Below are 5,600 nucleotides of genomic sequence, written 5' to 3' on the forward strand. Positions count from 1 at the left end.
GAGAATTTGAACTGTTTCAGATTAGAAAGAGGGTGGGGTGTTTTTGGATTTGATCTTAGTGAAAACAGAATACCCAGAAACTGAATTTTGAAACCGGAGAGTTATCAATATGCAATCAAGGGCGTTGTCGACTGAGAAAGGGGAAGATCCTGCAAATACAATCAGAACAAATCAATCCAGGGTTTTGCCTCCAAGGCTACTTCAGATATTTGGGTTGTTTCTAGCTCTCTGTGTCGCATTTTCAATCATTAGTGTATGCATGATTAAACGTTTTGGAGTTTCTACTACATTAACATCGTCACAGTATGCATGCTCCTCGCAGGGAAGGTTGAAGAGACTCCACTCCCACTGAAGGATGTAATCCTTGTTTCCTATGAAATAATTCATAAAAAGGATCCTACTGTTGTCCAGAAGATCAAACAGAAGAAAATATATGAGCAACAAAAACAACTTTAGGTCTTGACCTCAATGTTCGCCACCCATATAAACCTCTTGTTGAGGCAATAAAAAAAAAAATTCAAAGCCGCACAGGATGCTCTTGCTCAAGTTGCATGAAATTTTGCTCTTGCTCAAGTTGTATGAAATTTTGCTCTTGCTCAAGTTGCATGGAATTTTATCAATGATGGGCTGAGGACATCACTCTGCCCACAATTTAAGCCCGACCACATAGCACCAGGTGCCATTTTCCTTGCTACCAAGTTTCTCAAAGTGAAGCTTCCATTTGATGATGAGGTGGTCTAGTGGCAAGAATTTGATGTCACCCCATGCCAGTTGGAGGAGATTAGCAATCAAATGTTGGAACTGTATGAGTAAAACAGAGTGCATCCACCTCAAGGGAGTGAAGTGGAAGTTAACGCCAGTGATGGACTAAACCAAAGGGGCACAACAAAAACTCCAGTTGCCAATGAGGAGCCCTTAACGACTAATAGTCATGCTTAAGCAGGGGTTGGAGTGGAGTGGAGTCTACTTTGAAGCCTGTAACTGCAAAGCAGTCATCGCATCGGCCAACATCTGACAATTCAACTGTTGGTAATCATGGAGCACTCGTGAGAGGCACCTAAAATCTAAGTAATGATAGTGAGAGCTCTGACATGGGTAGTGCTATAACTGATCAGATAGCAAATGGAGAGGCTCTGGGTGAATTTAAATCTATGCCAGACCGAATTGAGGGGGATGTGACTACATGGAAACGTGAGGGCTTTTGTTCAAAGCATAAAGGTGCAGAACAGATACAGTCCCTGCCAGAGGAGTTTGCTAAATCTGTAGGACCTGTTCTTGATACGCTAATTGTTTATTGGAAAAAAAAAACTATTGCTTGTAGAAAATGTATGTCAGGAATACCACAAAGGGAGTGATCGCATTGGGGAAAGTGGGCTACCACTTTCCAGCACACTTGGAGCACACGCGTCGCCTTCAAAAGAGAAGAATCAACTGCACCATCAATATAGAGAAGGGGGCTGCCACTTTGAGTCTCCACACGCAGCAGATTGGCATTCTCCAACACTTACACGCACATGCCATGCCGCCTTGAAGGATTTCCATTGTGGATGCCATTTACGGCTGCACCTATTTTAAATAGAAACACCACACTACAACATGTATTATGGAGGCTACCTGGACGCACTTTCCATGGGCTGCACCCACTTCCACCATGCACCATGAGAGTGACTTACATGCATTGAAACTAGGAAGGAAGTGGTCACTTTGTGCACAGCACGCACACAGTGGGTTGTAAGGGAGGTTCTTTTTGTTTTTTAAAAAGAAAAGTCAACACACGTGCTAAGGTAAGTTCCAAAAATGCAAACTTTGTTATTTTGATTCATTTTATTTTTAGTTTGTTATTGTTTTAGAATTTTAGTTAACTAATTTAGTTAAGCTCATATTATAATTTTCATGTTCCAAGTTTGTTAATCTTTTAGTCTTTGATCGATAAATTTTTATTTTAGTCAATTTAGAGTTTTAGTTAATTAATTTAGTTAATCACATGTTTGAATTTTTTGTGTTTCAAAGTTTTTTTTATTTATTTTTTTTTTAGCCTTTGGTCCATTAATTTTTAGTTTATTTTTGTTTAGAATTTTAGTTAATCACATATTATAATTTTCATGTTCTAAGTTTAGTAATTTTTATTTTGATCCATTAAATATTTAGTTGAGTTTTCTTAGAGTTTTAGTTAATTAATTTAGTCAATTAAATCATTGTTTTTGTATTTCAAGTTTGTCATTTTCTTTTAATTTTGATCCATAAAAGATTTACTTGAGTTTTTTTTTTTTTTTAGAGTTTTAGTTAATTAATTTAGTCAATTAAATCATTGCTTTCGTGTTTCAAGTTTGTTATTTTCTTTTAACTTGGATGCATAAATATTTAGTTGAGTTTTAAAAGTTTTAGTTAATTAATTTAGTCAATTGCAAGTTATTGTTCTCGTGTTTTAAATATGACAATTTTAGTTTTGATCCATAAATGTTCAATTTGAGTGTTTTAGAGTTTTAGTTTCTTAGCCTAATTAATACCATGTCATTATATTTGTGTTTCTAAGTTGATAGCTTTATTTTTATTTTTATTTATTTAATTATTGTTTTTATTAGTCTTGTTTAGTTCTTGAGTGTTTAGAATTCTAGTTTCTTAGTTAAATTAATTCCATGTTATTATATTCTAGTCATTTCGGTTTATTAAGTAATCAATCCTCAAAATAATTATCCAAATTTAATCTTTAGAATTCAATTCTCAAAATAATGTTTTGAATTTAATCTTTACAATTCAATTCTCAAAATAGCTTTCCAAATTTAATTTCTTAAAAATTTAATTCTCAAATAATTTTCCAAACTTAATCTTTAAAATACAATTCTCAAATAGTTTTCTAAAATTTCCAAATCTAATTTCTTAAAAAATTAATTATCAAAACTAATTTCCAAAATTCCAAATCCCATTCTTTAAAAATTTAATTCTCAAATCAAAATTTTCAAAAAATTCTGATTTCCAATTTTTTTTTTTTTTTAATGCCATCTTCAAAATCTCAAATTTCAAATTTAAATTTCCAAAACTTTTGCTTTCAATTTTTTTTTAAAAAAAAATGAATAAGTTTTCATAATTCTAAAATATTGGAATTTATGAGAATTAATTCATAACAAAATAAATTCGGCTTTGGTGGGGGCCCAAGATTCATAACCTTTCTTTCGAAAATAATTCAAGTGAACTATGCAATCGATGTTGTTTGGTTTTGATTGATTTTGTACGAGATGTTTTATACTTATCATTGTACATTAACCTTATTTTCATAACAACGCTTTATTACCAATTGCTAAGGTACGCTCTCACCCTCACTTTGTTTATTATTTCGTTATCATGACTTGTTTTTTTTTTAATTATGATCCTTTTGGTATCCATTGATCCCCTAGTTAATTGTCATGTCTGTTTCACCTTATTTAGTAGAGACCCATTTTTAGGGGCTTAAAAGGGTGCTACGGTCTTTACCGTACCTTCCCAATAGGTAACCTAATCCCCAGACCCAGTTTTTTCGCAAACAGTTTTTCCAAAAAAATTAGGAGTCTTTTTAGGGGTTTTGTTCTTACTTGTTTTCCTCGTTAAAAATAAATAAAAGTAAGTGGTGACTCCAAATAAAACCATTCCTCATCGAGAATGGATATTCTGAAACTCAAAAATCACACTTTTTCTCCACTTACATATTTTTTTACACTTACATATTTTTTTAATCGCGAGTCGTGCCAGTCGATGGATCGGGGGAGGGTCTACACCACTACTAACCTTAACACAAGTTCAATATTCTCTCAAGGTTGAAAGACAACACAATGAAACAACTTGGTGAAGTCATGACTAATTGATAACCTTAAGTCATAACTCACCATAGGTCCTGTCCAATGTGCAACCATACATACTAGTGCACTTACCATGGAAAACCCATCCCAATAGCCAAGACCAACCATCCCTCCAATTAGGAAGTGGTGTACTATAGCCTCTAATGGGTTGCCTAGACCCATGAACCGACTATGAACAAGTCATCTATTTGCAAGGAACCCATGACTTGGATCTTCCATGCAACTCTTAATGCACCCAAGTCACGTACAATGCAAAAAATATAGGGCAAAGTGCTTACAAGATATAATGTAAGGGGAAATGATGGATAAAAATGAACTAGAACTTTATTAAATAAATAATAAAAACCAAGAGTTTATTACATCATGTCATGCTTTTAAGGGCTCTATCCTAATGACCTCTCACTAGCCCTCAAAGCATCATACCTCTAAACCTTACTAGGTATACATCTAACACCTATGCTATCCATATGACCATAAAAAACTCTTCCTGTCAATGTCTTGGTGAAGGGATCCACCAGGTTATCCGTAGAAGGTATCTTCTCAACCACTACATCACCCCTATGAACTATCTCACAAATCAGGTGATACTTCCTCTCAATATGTTTACATTTTCAATGGTTTCTTGGTTCTTTAGATTGTGTCATAGCCCTACTGTTATTACAAAATAATATCCTAGGTTGTACAGCTAAGAGTACGACCCCAAGTTCCATGAGGAACTTCCTAAGCCAAATGGCTTCCTTTGCTGCTTTAGAAACTGCAACGTACTCAGCTTCCATAGTGGAGTTAGCAATACAAGATTGCTTCACACATCTCCAACTAATAGCCACACCACTGAAAAATAAAAACAAAGGTAGACTGATGAGAATCCTCATCAAATTAGAAATATGAATATGTATATCCTCTAGGTACTAACTCGTCACTTTGGAATACAAACATTTAATCCCTCATTCTCTTAAGATACTTAAGTATATGCTTGATAGTTGTCTAATGTTCTAAACCTAGATTAAACTGATAGCTACTTACCATACGCACTGCAAAGCAAATATCTGGTCTAGTAGGTGGCATCACATACATAAGGTTACCCACTACAGAGGCATAGGCTACTAATTTCATGCACTATTTGTCCTCAGGTGTTTTAGGACATTAATCTTGAGAAAGGAATTTAATACATTAAAGGTAACAAACCTTTCTTGGAATCCTACATCACATACTTGACCAAAAGTTTATCTATGTAGGTAGTTTGAGATAACCTTAGTTTCCTATTCTTGTGGTCCCTAAGGACCTTAATCCCAAGAATATACTGTACTTCTCCCAGATCTTTCATCTGGAACTGAGTAGAAAACCAGATCTTAATTGATGACAATAGTCCTACATCATTACTAATGAGTATAATGCCATCAACATACAAGACCATAAAGACCACCATGCTTCCCTACACTTTTTTGTACACACAAGGTTCATCCTTGTTTTGATCAAAGTCAAAGGTCTTGCCTACCTAATCGAAAATTTTATTCCATGAGCAGGATGCTTGCTTTAATCTATAAATGGATTTATGCAACTTGCATATCATATGTTTTTTACTATTTTCTATGAAACCATCTGGTTGCATCATATAGACGCTCTTATCAAGATTTCCATTTAAGAATGCAATCTTGACATCCATTTATCATATCTCATAATCAAGATGTGCTGCAATGGATAAGAGTATTCTGATGGACTTGAGCATGGCCACTGGCGAGGTCTCTTCATAGTCAAAATCAGGTTTTTGAC

General features: G+C 34.5%; 1 pseudogene; it reads left to right on the forward strand.

Annotated features, from left to right (window-relative positions):
• Positions 1-309: 309 nt before the first annotated feature.
• On the forward strand, positions 310-939 carry LOC117910948 (annotated as a pseudogene).
• The last annotated feature ends 4,661 nt before the right edge of the window (positions 940-5,600 follow it).

Source organism: Vitis riparia, chromosome 3 (assembly GCF_004353265.1).
Source record: "Vitis riparia cultivar Riparia Gloire de Montpellier isolate 1030 chromosome 3, EGFV_Vit.rip_1.0, whole genome shotgun sequence".
NCBI classification, from domain to species: Eukaryota; Viridiplantae; Streptophyta; class Magnoliopsida; order Vitales; family Vitaceae; genus Vitis; species Vitis riparia.